A 24038-nucleotide genomic window follows, 5' to 3' on the forward strand; every position below is an offset into this window, starting at 1 on the left:
GGAGTTCAAGACCAGCCTGACCAACGTGGAGAAATCCTGTCTCTACTAAAAATACAAAATTAGCCGGGCGTGGTGGCACATGCCTGTAATACCAGCTACTCAGGAGGCTGAGGCAGGAGAATTGCTTGAAACTGGGAGGCGGAGGTTGCAGTGAGCCAAGATCATGCCATTGCACTCCAGACTGGGCAACAAGAGTGAAACTCTGTCTCAAAAAAAGAAAGAAAGAGAAGAAAGAGAAGAAAGAGAGAAAGAGAGGAAGAAAGGAAAGGAAGGAAAGGAAGGAAAGAAGGAAGGAAGGAAGGAAGGAAGGAAGGAAAGGAAGGAAGGAAGGAAGGAAGGAAGGAAGGGAAGGAGAGAGAAGAAAGAAAGAAGAAAGAAGAAGAATCAAGAGAGAAATAAAGAAAGAAATAAGAAAGAAGACAGCCAGAATAAGAACGAAAGCAGAAAGAGAAAAGAAAGACGAAATACCGAAATAAAGAATACATACGAAAGAAATAAAGAACAGAAAAAAATTAATTAGGAAGGAAGGAAGGAAGAAGGAGAAGGAAGGGGAAGGAAGCCTGAGAAAGAAAAGGAAAAGTGGTGAAAAAGATACATTTTGCTAATACCAACCATAGTAAAGCTGGTAGATTTCTGCTTCCAACCAAGATGGAGTAACAGGGACTGGATTTACCCTCATGCCAGAAAGAACCAAAAAACCGACAAACTATAAGAGAAAAAAAAAAAAAAGCCAAAACCCTGCATATCAGGTATCAAAGGACAATGGTCCCTGAGAAATAGAAAACAAGTAAGATGAAACTTACACCTGCCTAAGATCTTACTGCATTGAGAGAGATGCCAGGGCATGGCATAGGGAGAGGACACCGAGGCAGAACCCAAACGACTTAAAGTGAGAAGATAAAGCTGAGAATCCAGATAGATCAAAGAATATCTAGTAGGCTAGAGTGCCAGAGAAGAGAAAGCTGCACAGAGAAAGAACTCTAGAAATCTGCAGGTGTCCCTCTAGCATTCAAGAGTACTGATCATCTCAATGCATGTGAAGGCACAACTCAAAGCCAGAAAAAGAATCACCTGAAAGGACCAGAAGTGACAGTGCCCAGCAACGACACACAGCTAAGAATAGTGACTCTTCCCACCAGTCAGACTGGAAAGCCTCAAGACTCACAGGCTATTGAGCATATTGCACAGAAAGGTTGTGCCTTAATAATGGGAACTAATTAGCCCTACACTGAGCACCACTCTGTTCCCACCTGACAGATCATACAAGCAAAGTCCTGAAAGGATCAGTTTCCAAGTGATTTAAATGCATCTTAGAACAAAGCTCAAGAATACTGGAAATAATTCAAAAATAACCAGCATCAAATAAGGTAAAGTATACAATGTATGGCATCCAATTAAAAATTACCAGTCATACAAAGAAGCAGGAAAATATGACCCATACTGAGGAGAAAAGTCGATAAGCCAAAGCTGATCCAAAACTGATACAGATGTTAGAATTAGCAAATAATAATGTTAAATTAGCTATTGTCACTGGTTTCATATGTTCAAAAAGTTAAGTAGAGACATAAAAGATGTTAAAAATTCCAACTGAACCTCTAGAGATGAAAACTGCAACATGTGAGATGAATATATTCTGGATGAGTTTAACAGCAGATTAGCATAAAATAAGGAAAAAAATAGTGAACTTGAAGACCTAACAATAGAAACTATCGAAAAAGAAAAGCAGTATGCAAAAAAATCAAAGACAGGCTGGGCGTAGTGGCTGATGTCCTGGCAATTTGGGAGGCTGAGGTGGCCAGATCACTTGAGGTCAGGAGTTCGAGACCAGCCTGGCCAACATGGTGAAACCCTGTCTCTACTAAAAATACAAAAATTAGCCAGGAGCGGTGGCAGGCACCTGTAATCCCAGCTACTCGGGAGGCTGAGGCAGGAGAATTACTTGAACCTGGGAAGTGGAGGTTGCAGTGAGCCGAGTTCACACCACCTCGCTCCAGTCAGGGCAAGAGATACTCTGCCTCAAAAAAAAAAAAAAAAAAATCAAAGAGAATTTTAAAATATCTTGATTGTGGTGATGATTTCATGGATGTATACATAATATCAAAATCTATCAAATTATATACTTTAAATATGTACAGTTTATTGCATGCCAGTTATGCCTCAAGAAATCTGTTTTTAGAAAAACTTGTGCAGCTATATTAATATCCATCAAAAAATTTTAATATATAAAGTAAAACAAAAATTAAAAAGGCATACTTAATAATAATCATTTCAATTTACCAGAAACATATAACATATAAATTTGTGTGTATGTAATAACACGACCTCAAAATACAGAAAGCAAATTTTGACAGAACTATGGAAGACAAATCATTATAGAAAATCTTAATGTTTCTCTTTCCATAATTGATAGAACAAATAAACAAATCCAGTGAAGCTATAAAATATTTTAATAATTTGATTAACAAACTTGACTTAGCAGTCATATGTAGAACACTGTATTCTAAAACTATATAATAAAGATTCTTTTCAAGCACACATGGAAGAATTATAAAAATATAAGAACATATACTTGGCTGTTAATCAGGTTTCAACAATTTCAAAGGATGGAAATCATACAGACTGTGTTTTCTGATTACAATGCAATTAAGCTAAATGTAACTAACAAACGTTAAAAGTATTTACCATACACACCGGGGCCTGTCGTGCGGTGAGGGAAGGGGGGAAGGATAGCATTAGGAGATATACCTAATGTAAATGATAAGTTAATGGGTGCAGCACACCAACATGGCACATTTATACATATGTAACACATCTGCATGTTGTGCACATGTAACCTAGAACTTAAAGTATAATTAAAAATATATATATAAATAAAATAAAAAGTAAACAGCAAGGAGAAAGATCTATGTACAAAGTAAAAAGATAAACTGGGAACAGATATTTGCAACATAAAAAAAAATTTACCATATTTAGAAATTAAGCAATATACTTCTAAATAGCCTGAAGATTAAAAAATTATAATGAAAAGTTAGAAAATGTTGTAGTCTTCATGATAGTAAAAATATCATATATCAAAATTTACGAGATGTAGCTAAGCAATATTTGTAAAAAGTTTAGAAAACAAGAAAGGCTGAAAATTATGAACTAAATATCTATCATGAGAAGTTTTATAAAAGCCTTTTATAAAAGCATTAACCCAAAGAGTGGAAAAGAAAAATAATAATAAAAGTAAGAGCAGGAATCAGTAAAATAGAATACAAACATAAAAGAGAATAGTCAAAGTCAAAAGTTGCTTATTTGAAAAAATAAAAAAGTTGATAAACCTCTAAACAAGAAAAGAGAGAGATAGCAAAAAGGCACAAATAAGTGTTAAAAGTGAAAATGGAGACTTTATTGCAAATCTTACAGATATCAACAAGGTATTATAAATAATCTTATTCCAGTAAATTTGGAACTTTAGATATAATGGATAAATTTCTAGAATAATAAAATTTACCAACCTGAACTCGAAAAGAAATAGAACATACAAATAGTCCTATAACCATTAAGTAAACTGAATTTGTAGTCTTCAATCTTCCCGAAGAAAACTCCAGTTTCAAATAATTTCACTGGTAAATTCCACAAAATATTCAAGGAAGAAAAAATTTTATCTTACACATACATATTTTAGAGAATAAAAAGAAAAGACATAGTCCCATTGTATGAGGTACCTTGATATTCATACCAAACCTGAAAAGGTAACTATTATTTTTAAAAATCATAGGCCAATCTCAGGATGAACGTAGATGCAAAACTCCTAAACAAATATTGGTAAACTGAATCCAACAATACATGGGCAGTTCTTGCTTTGCACAGTTCAGAAATGCAGACATTTCAGTTACTACTTTTTAAATAATACCAGTCCTCAAATATAGTAACTGCTAATAATTACATAAATACAAAAATCACTGTAGATCTTCAGTCCACAAATCACTATGTAAATAATAGATTGCAATATGATTGGTGACTAATCATATAATGCCTTCAAAATCTGTTGATGATTGGTCACTGCACATTTGTTATTCAGGTCATACGCAGACAGCAAAGCATGTTTCCTCTTTGTCTCTCAGTGATAAGCTCATATGACATAAAAATGGATAGTTTTAAAAGGGAAAAGGCCAACAAAGATGAAATGACAGCAAAGAAATGAAAAGTGATAATACCGAAAGTGAAATTCAAAGAGAATGTAAATAAAGTTGTAAAAGAAATAGATGGTCATGGGAATGTTGACACTGCCTCCTTGAAGAAACTATACATAGACAACCAGAGAAACTTGGTGAAGACAAACTTGTTGACATAAACAAGGAAGGTGGTTGTGATGAAAAGGATGAAGAGGTCCCAGAGGAAGTGACACTAATGACAAATTTCACATTAAAAAAGCTCTCAGAGATATTTCATAACATTGAAAGCATAAGAAACAAAATGTTGGAAGTTAGCCCAAACCTAGAAAGGCATAGGACAATTCTCCAAGGCATATAAAAGATGCTTGCTTCAAAAATTATGGAATCGTAAGACGGCAAGCATTATTCAAACTACTAATTGATCAGATTTTTGCAAAGAAATAAAACATTTTAGTTCTCAATGTTTCTGTGTTTTACAGTGTACTCAATAAGCACCACTTTTACTATTTTTTCATTTAGCTATATGTTTATAACAGACAGTTTTTAATGTTTTGAAAAAAATTTAAAGATCACAGAAAAATTATAATTTTTCTATGGATTAAGATTTCTTTGCACAGTTTCAGCTTGCATAATTACTTTACCATTTTGTACCACCATGCAAAGTGAGAACAGTTTATATACATATATATTTGTAATAGTCAAGACCAAGTTTTATGTGTTTTGGGAATACAAGACTAATTTAACATTAGAAAATCAATCGATTAATTCACTATAGTAACAAAATAATTTTTAAAAATGGGATCATCTCAGAGATTTCAGAAAAGTCTTTGAAAAATTGTAATTCCAATTTAAGATAAAAACTCATAGCAAACTAAGGATAGAAAAGAATTTCCATAATCTGATAAAGAATAAAGAAAAGTTAAATAAGTAGGAAGCACAAAATCCATAGTAAAAATAAATCCAAATGTATAATTCATCAAACTAAGTGTAAATGGAATAAACAAAAATTATGAGACCCGATGTTTTTTAAATGCCCTTTAAGATAAACTTCACCTGTTCTCATTTACTTGTGGGAGCTAAAAATTAAAACAATTGAATTCATGGAGATAGAAAGTAGAATGATTGTTACCAAAGGCTGAGTAGTGTAGGGGTGAAGTAGGGAGTGGGGATGGTTAATGGGTACAAAAACATAGAACTAATGAATAAGACCTAGTATTTGAAAGCACAATAGAATGACTATAGTCAATAATAATGTAATTTTACATTTAAAAATAACTAAAAGAGTATAATTGGATTGTTTCTAACACAAAAGCTAAGTGTTTGAGGTGATAGATACCACATTTACCCTGATGTGATCATTATACATTGTATGCTTATGCCAAAATACCCCACATACCCTATAAATATATACACCTACTACATACCACAAAAATTTTAAAAGTTGTTGAATGAAGTCATATTACTTTGAATAAACAAATAGCTAGAACATAAGAACATAGAATAATGGGGCAAAGAAAGTTACTATATAATAATAAAAGGTCTCATTCACCAGGAATGTGTAAAACATCTAACCTCATACACACTTAAGCCATAGCTCAAAATAAGTAAAACAAACATCAAAAGAACTCTTAAGAAGAAATATTCTAATTCACTACCATAATGAAAGATTTTAACACCTGTTTTTCAATAATTAATAAACAGTCAAAAAATCAGCAAGCAACATAACTTACAAGCTTAATCTAATAAACAGCTACAGAATAATTGACTCAATATTGGACCATATGCATTCTTTTTTTTTTTTTTTTTTGAGACGGAGTCTCGCTTGTCGCCCAGACTGGAGTGCAGTGGCCAGATCTCAGCTCACTGCAAGCTCCGCCTCCCGGGTTTACGCCATTCTCCTGCCTCAGCCTCCCAAGTAGCTGGGACTACAGGCGCCCGCCACCTCGCCCGGCTAGTTTTTGTATTTTTAGTAGAGACGGGGTTTCACCATGTTAGCCAGGATGGTCTCGATCTCCTGACCTCATGATCCGCCCGTCTCGGCCTCCCAAAGTGCTGGGATTACAGGCTTGAGCCACCGCACCCGGCCGCATTCTTTTAATATATTCATGAAACACTGATAGAAATGTATCATGTGCATGACCATAAGCAAGCCTCAAAACTTTCAGAAAACTGGTACGTACAAACAGTATTCTCTAGGCACAAAACAATTAGGTTATAAATCAATGCAAAGAGACAAGTTTTTAAATCTCCAAATAGATTTTCAAACCTAAATGTGATCAAGCCTCTTTGTCTACCAATTCCCTCAGAAATACAAGAGCAAAGAAACATGTCAAATTACACTACGAGGATGCAATGATCAAAGCTCAGACTGTGCTAAACTCTGTAGGATAAACAACTCAACTTCTTAAACATATAAATGTATAAAATTTGGAGGCGAGGAAAGGGGAAATGGCACTCCTTGAACTCCTTTCTCTCTTTCTCTATATAAATATATATATAGAGAGAGAGAGAGACATTTCAGCTGGTAGCAATGTATGGATTCCATTTGGATCCTGATCCATACAAACTGTTGAAAGGGTGAGAAGACACTAAGTTAGACATTCAAGTGTTTACTGAATATTGATGATATTGAGGAATTATTAAATTATATGATGTATGGGAATTGCTTCAAAATAAAGGGAAGGTTCTAGAGAGGGGCATATAAGGGAAACAAGATTGCCTATGAAGTGATCATTGCTGACTGGCTGATAAGCATGGAAGTTCATTAAATTATTCTATTTTGTGTATTTTAAATTTTCAGTAATAAATGATTAAAAGAAACTAATGAATTTAGAATGGGAATGAACATTACAGGCCAATCTCCCTCATGGCTATGTGTGCCAGTTATTTACCCCATTACCCACCCTTGGCAGCTCAGACCTACCCTTTAATATTGTGTTCTATACTGCCAAGGCTGGAAACTGCGAAATACATTCCTTAGTTTCCATTGCCAGCAGACTTTCTTTTAGATTCTGCTAAGGAATTTGAAGTCACTGTTGAAAGATCAGAAGTGGACAGAGGGAAGTTTTCTGCTTTTGGCTCCAACAGTGGGGCAGTTGCTGGTTGTTGTTGTAGGAACAGTGAAGATAGAGATTCTGAACTCCAGAAGCTTGGCCTAAGGCAACCTTTTGTCTGTGGTTCCAACCCAGGTCAACATTTGATGGGTCCAGAACTGACTGAGATAGTTCCTCCAACAGCACAATGGCAGGTGCTGCTAATAGGTTCCAATCCAGGGCATTAGCAGCTTCTAATCTTTAGGTGTTACCCTTTCTTACTCTTGACTCCTCCAGGACCTTTCCTTCTCCTTTTTGCTTCTGCAGCCCTTCCAAAAGAAATATATCCAATTCCCTTTAATAAGTTCCCTTTATTCAAAATACCTACAGTGGTTTCTGCAATCCTAAGTAAAGCCTGACTGATATCAATACTTGGTGTCAGGAGTGCTTGCAGAAGGAGAACCTCATAAATGGAATCCTGGGGTTGGGTTGCTGACCCGTTTGAGTAAGAAGGCAGTGATCATCTCATTACATGTTGGAAATAAGATATTGTAAATTCATGCCTTGTGGTGCCATTACAATTTCTCAAATCATCACTAGTGAATGTTTGGAATGTACTGTCTATTAAAGGCCAGGTTTGGAAGGCCAAGTGACTAGGGCACTTGTCTGTCATGACAGTGACAATGACAGTAGAGACTGAGATAGGCTACCTATTTCTGATGAAACTGGAGAGCTTACACAAAGAAAATGACAGATTCAAAGACAAACTTTCAGCATAAGGCACGGTCAGAGAACTAGAGAGTACATTGAAGCACTAAAATTATCTCTTAATTTTTGTAGCCGTAAAGCAGATATGGCTGAAAATAAGATTCCAAATGTGACTGTACATGTTGCAGAATTACATTATAAGTTTAATTTATAGCTTCATCAATTCTCCTATGTGAAAATTAGGACATGGGAGGATTAGGAACCTGCAATTTTGAATGGAAATATTTTGTACACTAGAAATAATCTAAGAAATAAAATCCCTCAAATCCCCCAAGCTTCCCTTACCAACAGGAATAGTTACTTCTTCTCCTTCCAAGGAAACTAGCCAATCTTTGCTATAATAACCTCACCTGAGGCAGTTGTCTTTCAAAGGATTCCTATACTCCTCAAGTTCACACCAATGTACACCTATTGCTTCTAGATTCATAACTATAACCAGATCCCAGGAAAGTCTCATGCAAGAGGACATAGGCTATACACACCCAAAGAATTGCATATTTCTGCTCATTTTTATTATTAGAAACCCAGAAAATATGTATTTGTGTAGAAGTAGATTTCAAGGAGGATAGATATATCCTTGGATAAGGCAGAATTGACCAATATAGGGGATATATTAATCAATATATGGAAATCTGTATTTAATGCATTGTCTTTAGTAGTCAACAGTTTGTTTGATTGACTAAAATTTGGACTCAGCACTCAGCACTGGTCTACAATAAGTGAAATTGAGATGCCAAAATTCCCTGGCATAAAACAGAGAGAGAGAATTAAGTTGGAACTCTGGGAGCAGCAGCAATCAACAGTATTCCCTTTACAAGGATATCCATTTCACTACTTTTATTCAGCTTAACACTCAAAGTCCTGGCCAGAGCAATTAGGCAAAAGAAAGAAATAAAGAGGATCCAAACTGGAAAGGAAGAAGTCAAATTAGCCTTGTCCACATATGACACAATCTTATTCCTAGATAAACCTGAAGACTCCACCAAAAAACTGTTAAAACTGATAAAATAAATTCAGTAAAGGTGCAGGATATAAAGTCACATAAATAAATTGGTAACATTTATATACACCAATAGTGAACAATTTGAAAAAGATATCAAGAAAACCATCACATTTGCAATAACTGCAAAAAAAAAAAATCTCTAAATCAATCTAACCAAAGAAGTGAAAGATCTATAGAAGGAAAACTATAAAACTCTGATGAAAGAAACCGAAGAGGAGATAAAAAAAAAAAAGTCCAAAGATTTTCCATGTTCAGGGATTAGAAGAATTAATATTTCTAAAATGACAAATATTACAATTTACAAATTATAAAGCAATTTGTAAAGCAAATTACAAATTTGATGCAATCTCTCTCAAAATACCAATGACATTCTTCACAGAAACAGAAAAAACATTCTAAAATTTATATGGAACCACAAAATACCTTGAAGAGCCAAAGCAATCCTGAACAAAAAGAAGAAAGCTGGAGGCATCACACTACCTGATTCCAAAATTTATGACAAAACTACAGTAATCAAAACATCATATAATGGTACTGGCCTGAAAACAGACACATAGACCAATGGAACAGAATAGAAAACATAGATACGAATCCATGCATCTACAGCCTACCCATCTTCAACAAAGGTGCCAAGAACATATAATGAGGAAAGGACAATCTTTTCAAAAAACGGTGTCAGAAAAACTGGATATCCATATGCAGAAGAATAAAACTAGACCCTATCTCTCACCACACACAAAAATCAAATCAAAGTGAATTAGAGACTTAAATCTAAGGCCTAAAACTATGAAACTACTGGAAGAATACACTGGGGAAGCACTCCAGGACTTTGGTCTGGACTAAGATTTTTTCATGTTAGGCAGCAATAGTATGGGTAACCAAAGCAGAAATAGACAAACAGGATAACATCAGGCTAAAAGTCTTCCAGACAACAAAGGAAACAAAGTGAAGAGGTGATCCACAGAATGGGGAAGAATATTTGCAAACTGTCCATCTAACAAGGGATTAATAACCAGAATATATATATGTAAAGGGCTCAAGCAACTGAATAGCCAAAAAAAAAAAAATTTAAATGAGCAAATATCTGAAAAAATGTTTCTCAAAAGAAGATATACAAATAGCCAACAGGTATAGAAAAATACTCAATATTGTTAATCATCAGAGAAATTCAAATTAAAACTCCAGTGAAATATCTCACCCCAGTTAAAATGGCTTGTATCAAAAAGATAGGCAATGCTGGCGAGGATATGGAGAAAGGGGAACCCTCATACACTATTTGTGGGAATGTAAATTAGTACAATCACTATGGAAAACAGTATGGAGGTTCCTCAAAAAACCAAAAATAGGGCCAGGCACAGTGCCTCATGCCTATAATCCAAGCACTTTGGGAGACCAAGATTGCAGATCACTTGAGCTCAGGAGTTCGACTCCAACCTGGGCAACATAGCAAAAAACCATCTCTAAAAATAAAAAAATAAAAAATAGAACTACTATATGATATGCTATATGATCTAGCAATTCCACTACTAGGTATATAATCAAAAGAAAGGAATTCAATATATTAAAGAGATATCTGCACTCCCATGTTTATTGCGGCACAATTCACAATAACCAAAATATGAACTCAACATAGGTGCCCATCAATGGATGAATGAATAAAGAAAATGTGGTATGTATATGAAGTGAAATATTATTCAGCCATAAAAAAGAATGAAACCTTGCCATTTGCAGGAACATGGACGCAACTGGAGGCCACTGTGTTAAGTGAAATAAGTCAAGCACAGAAAAATAAATATTACACATTCTCATTTACATGTGGGAACTAAAAAAGTGGATCCATGAAGATAGAGAACAGATTGGTGGTTACCAGGGAAGGGTAGAGGGGAAGGGAGATGAAGGGGAAAAAGAGAATATAAATGTAGTTATTACCACTTAACTGTACACTTAAACATGATGAAGATGACAAATAATTCAAAAAGAAAGACAATGTCAACAAATAGAGATGCCAGGTGCCAAAGTAGGCTACAGGACAAGCAAGCTACAGCAAATAATGGCATAATAGTTCCAGGAATGCTGGTAGTTGTTTCTTGATGTGGAATTGTTGAGTTTGAAGTAAAATTTTATCTGCACCTGACTCCTCCCACCCCCGGTCTCCCCGCAGAAACACTAGTATTGCCTTTAAGTGGTTCCCTTGCAGCAGTGGCCTATGTAAACAGTAGTGATTCAAAACCAGAACGGCCCTGTGGAGTGAATCCTCCCATGGTTCCTGCTGGTCTTCCTTGCTTCTGGACCTTTCCCTGAGCCTGGTCCTCCAGCCTTGCTGTAGGTATTGTCTTTTCCATGATATTTCATTCAAAATTCCTTTTCCATTGAAGTCAACCGGAGTTACATATAAAAATAAACCATGAATTATGCAGTTTGTATTTTTATCTTTCAGCTACAACGGCTGTTTAGTAGCCCACATCCTATTAACTTTAGTTTCAGTGATCATCTCTGTTTCTCACTGGAGAATACTGGGAGAATAGTGGTGGAGATAGCAAATTAGGGAAATGCAGATTAAAACCAGAATAAGATATTATTTCACACCCACCTAATTGTAAAACATATGAAAATTCTGAAAATGCCAAGTGTTGGTTAGCATGTAAACAGTGGTTGGAGTATAAAATGGTACAACCACTTTAGAAAACAGTTTCTAGTAAAGTGGATGATGTGCACCACTCCTGTAACCCAGCAACATCTACTTGAAAGAATAGATTGTAGAGAAAGGCTTATACATACGTGCAGGAGAAAAGTCCAAGAATGTTCACATGGCATAGTTTGTAATAACTACAGGAGAAATATGAAAGTACCCCAAATGTTCGATAGGTACATAGACAACTAGCTTGTGATGTATTTATACAATGGAATATTGAACAGCCATAAAGATGAAGTAATTATAGAATATGTCAACATAGATTAATTTTATCAATATAATGTTTAATGAAAAAATGCAGTTCACAGAAGGTTGCAAACAATGATTTCAAGTGGTATAATATTTGAAAAAGGTGAAGCTAAACAATACTGTTTGGGGATACATAGAAAAGTGGTAAAATTCAGGGTGGAGTTACCTTCAGAGAGAGGAGAGAAATTTGAATGAGGAGGGGCACACAAGGGAACTTCATAGGGATGGTAATAATCTATTTCTTAAGGTATTGTTTCTCTAATATTTTTGAAACCACTTATATGTGTTATATATGCAGTTTTATAATTACAAAATAATCATAATTTTTAAAAAGTGATTTTGTGACTCAGCTGGCTGCCACTTCAAATGCTCATGAATTTGAAAAAAGTAATTTAAAAAAAGAAAATGTCTTCTGCCTACATAGCCCTGTTTACCTACTAAACAGGTTTGGTTTTATTTGTAAACATAGGATTCAGCATCTTGTATAGTCTTGTGAATCATGAATCTCCAAAAGAAGAATTTAAAATTCCATAATTTCCAAACTTTTTTAACCATGGAATATTTAGACTTGGAATACCTAAAATACAGATATGGTTTGAGAAAAATACTTTTCTACAGATGTGTCCTAGTTCTGTGCCACACCTCCCACCCCCAACCCGGAGTTATTCATTTCTGCATTCTTGGTCCCAAACCCTAGCTGAGTGTCTAGGATGGACGCTGCTTCCCATCTGCCTACCTAGACTCCTGTTCACTGCTGGCTCCTGGGTTCCTAGAGATGTTGCAAAACCTGTTTGCTTGGAAAAGTCCACATTCTGGCCTTCCACTCTGGCCTGAGGCAGGGTTTCTCAGGCCTGTCGTCCTCCACATACCCGTTTCATGCTGTGTTCTACCTGCAGCACTGGCGTTCCTCCCAGCACTTGCAGAGGAGCCTGTCTGCTTATCGCTTACTCCAGCACAGGAGGCAGTCATTCCAGATCATCTGACCCTGCCCTGCTCCCCAGCCAGTCAGATCACATTGGATGTGACTTGATATGAGGTTATGAAACTTGAAAATCATATCCCTGGGGACAGGCAGAACTGGAGTGACAGAGAAGAAAAGACTTAGGTAGACAGGCACCAGAAAAGTATTGCGGCATTTGCCCGTGAGGTCACCACTAAACATGTGGTCATTTCTGAGGCTCAAAGTCTAGCCCAGAATCATAGCTGAAATCTCTGGGTCTTCCAAAGAGAAGAATTGGCCTTAATAGTTGATTAGTGGATATGACTCAAGCAAGCCAAATAGCCCACAGACAAACAGGCCATGGAAGAAGAAAGCAGCACCACCAGAAATCTCTGAGATAGACAAGGAGAAGTCTACAGGGCTACCAGGCAGTGAGAAGCACAGAAATGCTATTGTGGAGGATCTTAGGAGGCAGGACCTGAGTTCTGGATGATTGCAGCTAAGGGTGGAGTCAGGCGAGTACTGTTGTGACTGTATTTTTGTCCCCTCTGTTTCTCTCTCCATCTCCCTGACTTATGTGGCCTACGGAAAGATAAGTTATGTCACAAATGGAATTCAAATTAATATGTTGTGACTTACTAAGTAGCATTTCAAACTTTAAGACAAAAGTCAAACAGCATAGGGTTCTTTATTTAAGCATTTCTGGCTAGCGTTAAATGAATGAATTGAAGAATATCAGATAACTCACAGAATCAACAGAAAGCTGGAGAACAAGGCCCAGAAACACGATGGGAACCCAGGATGGCCATTGGGGACTAGCCAGGGCCTCGGGACCCATCTGGGTAGGGCAGTGTCTGTGCTGGTCTAGGCTGCCGCAGCCTAGGGGTGCTCAAAACCAACACAGCTGACTGCCAAATCTCAAAGGCTCTGCCGCCACCATAAAGAAAGTCTGACCTGTTCCAGATTCTTAGCAAAGTTCTCTTAAGAGTCAAAGTGTGATATGGTAGTGCCTGTTTGGCTGAACCAAGATCACAGGCTAGCTCCCACATGGCCTTTGGGAGGCTGGGAGAGAAGAACTCTCCCCTTTGGTTTCCACTGTGAGAGAAGAGTAGCCTGCACACCCAGCAGGGGGTGGGTGGGGAGGTCCCAAACCCAGAATGGTGCAAAGCTGGCTGAGCAGCACAAAGAAATGACGACTGTTCATTACAACATTATAATGTTGTGTGGTGCTATAAACTAACAGTATTGTGAATAATAACTATTAAAATGGTGAAATGACTTAATGTGAATAAATGAAGAAATGATGTATGTGTGTGAGTGTGAATGACTATGAAGGTTGCCAGCCGTGAGCAACAAGAGGACTGCAAGACAAAATCATAGGACCCAGCTTCAGAGGTGACAGCACAGAGGCCACAGAACAGAACAAGCACAAGGTTCCCAGACCTGCAGGGAACCGACTAAGGAAGAGCTAGAAGCTTCTGTCAGGCTGGGAAGGAGCCTCAACATGAACAGAAAGTCTCCCTCCTCTAGGCTCAGAGAGGGCTGGTACCTCAGGGGTCTTCTTAAGGAAAAGCTGAACCGAATAGAGCAAGTTCTTGCCAGTAGAACTTCCCCAACGATTCCATTTCCACCATGGCTGCAAATGGAGAGTGGTCATCTCTGAGTGATGGGATTCATATGAAGTATTTATTTCTGTTTAGAACATTCATCTGCTAAACTTTCTGTGGTAAACATGTGTGGCTTTTATAATCAGAAAAGAAAGGGTGAAAGAAATAAGACAAACTTCAGTGAAAGCTGCCCCTTTCTTTTCTCTTCCTGTAAGAATAAATAAATCATCTTAGGATAACAATTAGAAACTAAATGTGCAAGAGGGAATATGTGTCTGGTGTGTGTGTCAAAGACAAAATTTAGCAAATTGTAAATCTGTAAGAAACTAGAACTTGGCCCTCATGGCTTCAGTTTGGACTGGTTTGGATTGGGTTTTTTGTCAATTTAATTGCCCCTAACTGGGTTCTCACTTTGCAAATAAACAAACAAAAACCCGAAACTTCTTATTTAATTTGAGAGGACAAGGGTCTCTACCTTTAGGGTCAACACCCTGCCTTCAGCTTCTTCCTCCACCACACTCGTATTTTTCTGAGAGACCCCTCTGTTGTTCTCCAGAGCAGCCCATTCAGCCCCCAAAGAATGTGCATAGATTATTTTGTTGCTATCAGGAATGGCTCCTTGGAGCATGCAAATGCACCCTGCAGCAGGTGCCAGCTCGCAGAAAGTTAAACACCAAGGGGGTCAAGCCTGCAAAAGGGAGGCACCAATGCAGGATATGCAAGTCCTCAGGGGGCAAAGCCTCTTCATATTCTAGACACCAGGGCAGGGTGGAGAGGAAATCCAACCCAGAGAAGCATGGAGAGTGGTGTGACTGCAGGTGTAGTACAGAGGGATCACTCCTAGGAAATCCACCTGAGGGGAGGCAAGGGGAAGCCCCAGGAAATGACTGGGGCACTGGAGATCTGAGAAATCTGAGCTGAGAGGCAGGCAGGGTCTGTTTTCATGCACCACATGCCCAACCTAACCTGGGCCTTCAGGGAGCTGTCGACACCCTGTCCACAAGCCATGTGTTCAGGATTTGACCCACAAGCCACCCAGCCTTGTGTACCCATTCCATACCTCATTCCGTATTCTGGTCTCTCCATGTTTATTGTCCCTGCTTCCTTGGTCCCTTTCCAGTTCTCTACTATAGCATACCTTTCTTACTAAAGAAGTAACTCAAAGTAATTCATCATGCTTCTTTACTAGAGACAAATCAATGCTAAGAAGTGGTAAAAAAAAAAAAAAAAAAAAAAAAAGAGAGAGAGAAAGAAAGAAAGAAAGAAAGAAAAGAAAGAAAAGAAAAGAAAAATGTTTTGTTTTTTTTCTTTTAAAGAAAAAGAGCTCCTTAAAGAGATTTTCTCCCTTTGTAGTGAGAGAAATTGAAAGAGCACTGAATAAAAAGAGAATTGTACAGATAAACAGTGGTATACCAAGGATGGAGGATGGGGAGAGTTGTCCATCAAGGTGAGGAATATTTTATCACTGACGTTGCTTAAAACTGTCAGTGCATGATGATAATAAAAAGCAGACCGACTTTTTCTTGTATCTGTTATTGTTTTAAAATTCTACACAGACATTGCACATCCTTATTTCTTGCATTCAAGGCAAAGCACTCCAACCTCCCTTGGTACTGACCAGCTCTCTGAGTCTTTCTGTGTTCCAAGTGAATCTGCACATTGCAAACGTTTTTGTCAATAGCCTTTGATTTCTCGATCCATAAAATGGCATCCACAAAGCAGAAACAATGGAGGCCAGGGGAGATTTAGATATCATTTAGTCCAATCCACTCATTTCACAGTGAAGGAGATAGGTGGAGATAGATGACGTGATTTGTCCAAGTTGGTGACAGAGCTAGGTCTTAACCTCAAGTCTCTGGTTCTCTGCATCCAGGGCTGTATCTAGTAGAGAAAGGAAGGGGCAGAGCTAGCTCAACATTTTACAGTTAATTTTAGGTCCCTTTCCCAATTCAACCAATAACTTTCTCTTAACTATTGAAGGCTCTAATAAAATAATGTGATCTCTGCCTGAGCCTGAAGACAGCTGTCTCAGAAGAGGATCAAAATCCCTCCCCTTACAGCCACCTGAACATGGACTTGATAGCTCCCCTGGATTCCATTCACAGAATATTTCTGCATTATTGCAATAAAAAGTGCAAAAAAATCCCTTTTCCCAGGCATGTTGCTTCCTGCACTGCTCCAACTTTTATAGCTTCTTCAACTGGCCACTCCATGTAGCTTGTAGCATTAATTATTCTGCACCCTTCATCTGGAAGCAGAACTTCTCTAAAACCTTCAAATTTTCCTCAGCTCCAGCCATTGCAGCAACCCCAGCACCTGGGAACCATGAGGTCATTGTCACCTTTCCAGGTCCTGTTGATATCTTAGAGATGCAGTAGTGGAAAACATTAGCATATCTGAAACTCAGTTACGTTTTTATTCTTCCATCCTTGGCCAGAAGAAAGTTTCTTTTCCCAGACCCCTGTGATACAGAGATGGGCATGACGGCCACGGGTGCTCTCGAAAACAAGAAGATTTAACATCTGCTAGAATAGAGGTTCTAGAATGAATGAAGCAAATCAGCTGCTCCCCCACTGGAGAAAATCATGACCTGGTGCACTCCACAAGCAGGCTGATGTCTTTTCCAGTTGTCCATTATTTTTAGATTATCCATGTCATTCTTCTCATTAGCCCAAGTCATTGAGAGTTCACAGTTGGTATGGCTGAATCATTGCCCAAGTGACTCAGCCTCCTGATTAAAAACAGATCAAAAAAGCTTGTTAGTTCATCATTACTTATAGAGGAAAGGCTCAACTCCCTAACGGGATGTTCAAGGCTTTCCTAAACTGGCCCCAATCAACCTCGCCAGCTTCATCACCCATCATGACTGTAAAGCTCTTCTCTTTCCTTCTCACACTCCCACTTTCCATGTCTAATGCTCACTCATCCTCCGGGACTCAGCTTAAATCATCTTCTCCAAGAAGTCTACTTTGACAGCGTCTGGGCTCTTACTCAGAGCTCCCTTACCTCAATCTCAGATTTGTCACTCTGCTTTCATGCTTCCTTGTCTGTTTCCTCCACTAGACTGTGATCTCTAGTGTTGCCACTGCATGACAAATGTGTGACTGTGGACAAGTCTTTTACCCTAAATTTCAATTTCATCATTTGTAAATGAGAATAAGAATGGAACCCTCTCCGGCAGTTATTGGGAAGAATACATGGGTTAATACATATAAAGCATTGAGTAAGCTCTCAATAAATATTTGCTATTATCATGATCAGTATTCAAGGCATAGACAAGGTTCATAATTCTTGGTCTTCCCAATACCTAACTCAACACCTGGCACACAACAAATACTCAACAATTACTTGTTGACTAAATTAATAAATAATGAATATTCCACCCAAACCTATTTGCCATTTTCTAAACACTCCATGCCTTTTATGGCTCTTTGTCCTTACACACTCTGTTTGGAATATCTGTTACTCCCTACCCGCCTTACCCCCATCCCTTTTCTAACTTCAAGACTAAGATCAAATATCACCTCCTCTTTTCTACCTCCCTGGGCTCGTGGAGCAGATTTTACTGAGTTTACACAGAACTTTGTTCATGCCATTATAATCATACTCATAGCATTATCTTACAATTATTACGATAGTTTGCTTACAATACATTAATTTCTCCATCTCTACAGTGAGCTCCTCTGGAACAATGACTGATTTATGTATCCCCAAACCCAGTTCCAACTCAGTAGCTAGCACAGTGCTGACACATTAGGCAACTAATTGACAAAGAATAGGTTCCCCAGTGAGTCCAGAGGTTGATCCCAGTGTTTCAGAGACAGTGAGAAAAAATCTAAGGACCTTTCCTGGAGAGGCAGGGAATATGGCTGTGTGCTTGGAGCAACACTGCCATTTCTTTATTTCTGCTGCTTACTATGCAAACACCTTAACAACAGTAAAGCAGTCATTTAAAAGGGAAAGAAGCATCATTCACTATACTATTATGCTAACACATCAACTGCTTTCATTTTTCTTTGTTCCCCTAAAGTCTTCTATTTATATGCATGGATAAGTTTGCACAGTTGCACTCATAATGTAGACACATTTTAGCATATTACTTTTTTACTTAACCTTCCCTCATAACATATTTGCAAGTTACTATACTGTCTACAAAATGATTCTGGCAGTGTAATATTCCATCTGATGATTTTAAGTTACCACTATTAAAAATAATGCTATATCAAATATCTTTTCGCACAGAACTTTTCTTCTTCTAATTGGTGGGATTTTTTTCAAACATTTCCTTCTAAGACTTTATAATTTTTCTGGAGCCTTGACAAAAGAGCTGACTTTTTTTTTTTTTTTTTTTTAAGATGGAGTTTCACTCTAGTCACCCAGGCTGGAGTGCAATGGCACAATCTTGGCTCACTACAACCTGTGCCTCCTGGGTTCAAGTGATTATCCTGCCTCAGCCTCCCGAGTAGCTGGGATTACAGGCACTTGCCACCATGCCCAGCTAAATTTTTTGTACTTTCAGTAGAAACAGGGTTTCGCCATGTTGGCGAGGCTGGTCTTGAACTCCTGACCTCAGGTGATCTACCCACCTCGGCCTCCCAAAGTTCTGGGATTACAGGCGTGAGCCACTGGGAACAGCCAAGAGCTGACTTTTTCTTTTAAGTCACAACAAACAAACAATGAAGTACAGAAGATCAGTTAAGGCAGAACCCTAGAATAATAGTTCTCAGTCTCTGGACAGGCTTTAAGATCCAGAGGATTATTTGAGGATCTTTTGAAACTACCAATGTACAAGCGTCACCCCAGATCAACTGAATCAGAATTTGGGAATGGAGCAATAGAATGTTTTAAAAGGTTTCAGGTGGTTACAATGCCAGTGAGAACCACTGGTCTAGATTCTACTCGTCTCTACCAGGTCAGATAATTAGCAAGAGCGTCATGGCAAACAGTTTAATGAGTACTTGTTCTAGAGCAGAGACTTTGATGTCACCTGCTAGAGGTGGCCTCTCTGGACTACAAGGATTAGTGATATGCAGAAGGTCATTGGAGACTTATGGGACAAATCTGACCAGTCTCTTAATTACTCATTCAAGAAGTATGTTTTTGTTTTTTTAGACAGGGTCTCTCTCTGTTGCCTAGGCCAGAGTGCAGTGGCACAGCTGCCTGCAGCCTTGACCTCTCAGGCCCAAGCAATCCTCCTGCCTCAGCCTCTTGAGTAGTTGAGACTACAAGCATGTGCCACCATACGCAGCTAAGTTTGAAATGTCTTTTGTAGAGACATTGACATCTCAATGTCACGACATCACCCAGGCTGGTCTTGAACTCCTGGGCTCAAGCAATACTCCCACCTTGCCCTCCCAAAATGCTGGGATTACAGGTATGAGGCAATGTGCCTGGCCAAGAAGTATTTACTGAGTGCCAAACTGAACAAAACTACATCACAGTTTTGAATTCCAGTCAAACATATCCCATGGGCTGCTCTACATTCCTGCTTAAATATAAACAGATATCTTGAACTTGACATGTTTAAAACCTAACACCTGATTTATCCTGATCAAACCAGCTGGTTCAACAGTCTTCCACATCTCAATCAATGGAACCTCCCACCTTCTGATTACCCAGGCCCCAAACGTTAGTATCATCCTTGATGCCTCTCCTTCTGTCACATTTTACATTCCAACCCATCAATGAGTCCTTCAGGTTTTCCCTTCAAAATACATCTAGAATCTAACCACTTCTCACCACCTCCATCCACTGTCATTCTGCTCCAAGCCACCACCATCACTTGCCTGAATTATAGCAATAGCTTCTAAAAAATTCTCCCTGATTAACCCTTGCCCCTTGCAGACTTTTCTTCATACAGCAGCCAGAGTAATTTTTTAAACCATAAGCTAAATTATACCACTTATCTCTAAAACTTCCAGTATCTTCCAATCTCACTCAGAGTATGATGTGCCAGTTTGAGCCATGGAGAGCCCAGATGTTTAGTCAAACATTATTCTGGGTGTCTCAGTCAAGGTGTTTCTCAGTGACATTAACATTTGGATCTGTCGATAGTAAAGCAAATTGCCCGTCTCAGTGTGGATAGGCCTCATCTAGTCAGTTGAAAGCTGACTGGAACAAAAGGGCTGATTCTTCCACAAGTAAGGGGGGACTTCTCCTTTCTGACTGCCTTTGAGCTGAAGCACTGGTTTTTTTTTTCCACCCCTCAGGCTTGAACTAAAATATTGGTTCTTTCTAGGTCTCTGGCTTGCCAGTATGCAGACTAGTACACCGTTGAGTCTCCTGGGTCTCTAGGGTGCCAACAGCAGATCTTGGGACTTGTCAGCCTGCATAACTGCATGAGCTAAATCCTTATAGTAAGTCTGTTTATATATACACCCTGTTGATTCTGTTTCTCTGCAGAACCCTGACTAACACACAGATTCAAAGTCTTTACCAAGAACTACAGGGTCTTATATAATCGGACCTCTTTATTACCTCTTCTTCTCCTCTCCATCTTCCTCCTCATTTCCTTCGTCTCCCCTTCAAATGCTGTGCTCCCACAATATTGGCCTCAAATGAGTCAAACATGTGTCCACCTTGGGACTTTTGCACCTGCTGTTCCTTCTGCCTGGAAAGCTCTTGTGCACAGCTCACTCCTTCATTTCCTGAAGGTCTCTCCCAGCTCACTGATGTCTTATTAGAGAGGACAACCTTGACACACCCTCTGTCCCATATAAAATAGCAACCCATCTCCATATAACATTCCTAAGTCTTCTTCTCCTGCTTTAATTTTCTCTGTCATGCCCTTGACTGCCTGATATATTAAATATTTGTCGGCTTACTGTCTTTTTCCACACTAAAATGACTCAGACAAAAAAACACACAGAGAGAAAAACAAGTAGAAGAGGAGAATAGAGCATGAGAAGGTGTTGTCTCAAATAGGGGAGTTAGGAAAGGCCTCCTTGAGGAAATGAATTGGATATTCATTCATTCAAGGTGAAATGAGGGAGAATCAGGCTGAAAATGGGAAAGAAAGGCTATGAACAGCGTGCCCCACTCATATCTCTTTGTCCTTCTTTATTCAGGTAAGTGCCAATGACGTCTTTCTGTGAACACCTGTCGCTCCTTCCTGAAGGCTTTCCTCAGTCTACACATGGGGCAGGTCAGATGCACAGGGGCAGTGGGTGAGGATTAATACCCCTCAGCCAACAGCCCTCAGCAAATGATGGCAAGCAGTTAGACAATAAGGACCATGGATCCAGCCAATGATGGCGAGGAGTTAGAGAATAAAGACCCTGGCTTCTTCACCCTTTCTATGGGACAACTCTGAGTCATGTTCAAAACCATCTCCCAGAGTCCCCAGTGGGACTGAGCCCACATGCCCACAAGGGTAACCTGCTCCAGGACACATTGTTTTGGCTTTCTTCCCTTCTGTACCTGTCAGTGCTTCCTGGGTTCACCACCCGCTGGATTCATTCACATTGAAATCCTCATCTCAGAATGCAGTCTAAGACAGAAGACAGCTCACCTGATTGCCGGTGGCTTTTTAGCCTTGAGATGGGGAGTCTGTGGGGGTGACATGCAGTGGGAAAGATGCCTCTGCCTGGGGGAGCTGTGTGCAGGGCTGGCCGCAGGCACAGGGAGTGGGGTGCTGCAGCTGTCTAGGGGAGGCTTGTGATCCACACATCTTTCACCGCCCCACACAAAACAGAATGCAATATTCAAATCAGGCTGAGGTCCTGGAGGGAGAGAGCGGCTACACATGCCTGGTGGTGAATCTGCAGATGCAGATTAACCCAATCTCATACTAAACAGCATGTAAATTACGTTATTTCAACCCATAAGTTTAGACATGTCCATAGGAATAAAAATTTATGACAGTGATAAGATGTATGGTTGGTGTAAATAAGCTAGCCCAAGCAAAATATGCTAAAAGGGCTATGGAAATTCTCCAAATTAAGTGAGTGAAGCCAGCCCCAGCCTTCAGCCTGGAGGTGGGGAAGCTGATTCCTGGCCCTCAGGTCACTCTGTTCCCTCCAGACACTGCCAGGAGAGGGAGAGAATGGTCAGTGTTCATGCAAAGATGGGGAAGTTACAACCCCTGGGAAAAGGGCTCTGCCTTTGGAAGGGGTCACCCTTAGAGAGGAAGCAGAAATCATTCCAGTATCCGGGGCAAATTCTTTCAATAATGGTAAATAATAATAGTAGCTAATATTTTGGGGGACATAGTATATGCCTAGCTTACTTCTGTGCCCTCTATGTCTTTTACTCATTTAATTCTTATAACCACCCCATGAGGTAGATATCATTTTGTATTCCATTTTAATATGAGGAAACTGAGACTCAGAAGTTAATCATGCAGTAAGCAGTAGAACTGAACTCAGGCAGCCTGGCCCCAGAGACTACATATTTAACCATAATGCTCTACTGCTTCCATTGAAAGTTATGTGGAAAAGAACTTTGGGAGTAATTTATTTCATCCCCCTCACCTTACAGATGAGAAAATTGAGGCCAAGGAGATGCAGAGACTTGCCCAAGGCCATGCAGCTGAGATAGCAGAGCCAAGATCCTGTCTTAAGATTTCAGAATCACGGTCAAGGTTTTTCATGTACCTAGGGCACCTCCTCCCTATGTCACTTGCAGTGGTCTTGGAAGGCTTAAGGGGCTGGAATCAGGTGAGAACTACCAGCCTGAATTTTCTTTCCTGCATGGTCCTGAGTCACAGGCATAGAAAGTCTGTCTTTAGTAGATGCGCAAAGGGCAGAGCAGGAGAAGTTCAGCTTCTGCTCTCAGAAGTGTTCTTTCATAGCCAGAATACTCTACCCCGCCTGTCTGGGGTGAAAGAACTCTGCAGAATGTGTACCAACCCTTGTCTCTATGGTCGGGCACCTGTTGCAAGTGTCTTGACCCTGTCACTTGGCTAAATCCTCACAATTCCCAAGGGCCAAGAATTTTTTGGCCAGGGTTCATTTAGTTGAAAGTGATCAACCCAAACTCAAACCAGCTATGCCAAAGAGGAGGTTTCTGGAGGGATTGGGAAGCCAGGATGGAGCTGGCCAGGTCCAGGAGAGACATGCTGTGTCCAAGGACTCCAACACTGTCTTGAGGACTTGATGTCTCCATCTGCTCTCCTTGTGCCTGTGGGACACACACTCAGGGAGGTGCTCTCACATACAGAACCACCTGCTTTCCTGTTCCATAGTGGAGGAGAAGGGCCCAGAGCTGTGGTGCTGAGCAACACAGGTGGTTACTTGCTACCCAGAGGCCTGTGGCTTTGGTTTGGGAGAGTGGGAACAGCGGGAGAGAGAACAGCCCCAAGCCCTCATTCTGAGCAGGGAGCAGAGATTACCTCTCCCAGAGCCGATATGTCAGGTCTATTTATTCATTCAACAGGATGTAGGCAGCCCCTATCATGTTCAGGCACCAGGGATACAGCCATAAACAAAACAAATGTAAATCCCATGCCCTTATGGAGTAAAATGTTCTATTGGAAGAAGGGTGGAGAACAAATAAAGAGCAAAATGAGTAGGTAAAATGTAAAGTGTGCAACATAGTGATAATCACAAGGAAAATAAAACAAGGAAGGGAGATAAGAGTACCAGGAG

The sequence above is a fragment of the Rhinopithecus roxellana genome, chromosome 8, assembly GCF_007565055.1.
Source record: "Rhinopithecus roxellana isolate Shanxi Qingling chromosome 8, ASM756505v1, whole genome shotgun sequence".
Taxonomy (NCBI): Eukaryota; Metazoa; Chordata; class Mammalia; order Primates; family Cercopithecidae; genus Rhinopithecus; species Rhinopithecus roxellana.